This window comes from Crocodylus porosus, unplaced genomic scaffold, assembly GCF_001723895.1.
Source record: "Crocodylus porosus isolate Cpor-Errol unplaced genomic scaffold, CroPor_comp1, whole genome shotgun sequence".
Lineage (NCBI taxonomy): Eukaryota > Metazoa > Chordata > Crocodylia > Crocodylidae > Crocodylus > Crocodylus porosus.
The window spans coordinates 990,211-990,655 of NW_017728925.1; positions in this window are offsets into that span (position 1 = coordinate 990,211).

Consider the following 445-nt stretch of genomic DNA (forward strand, 5'->3'; position numbering starts at 1 on the left):
ACACCTTGCTGAGGTCGTTTGACCCCAGTACTCTTTCCTGCCATGGCAGGGGGTCGGACTCGATGATCTGCTCAGGTCCCTTCCAACCCTAGAAACTATGAAACCTTTTAACAAATTTTTTGTCCCCATTTTTCTGAGCAGGGACCAAGACATCTCCTCCACCTGGATTCCGGACAGATTCAGAAGAGGCACCACCAGGCCTAGAGTCAGAGAGGACTGAGTTAGGGAACTTCTGGAGGGGCTGGACATGTTCAAATCAGCAGGTCCAGATGATCTCCACCCCAGGGTGCTAAGGGAATTGGCAGGGGTCACTTTGGGACCCCTGGCACAGCTTTACAAGCACTCGTGGTACTCTGGCCAGGTGCCAGAGGACTGGAAAAAGGTCAATGTAGTTCCCATTTTCAAAAAAGGGAGGAAGGAGGACCCAGGTAACTATAGGACTGTT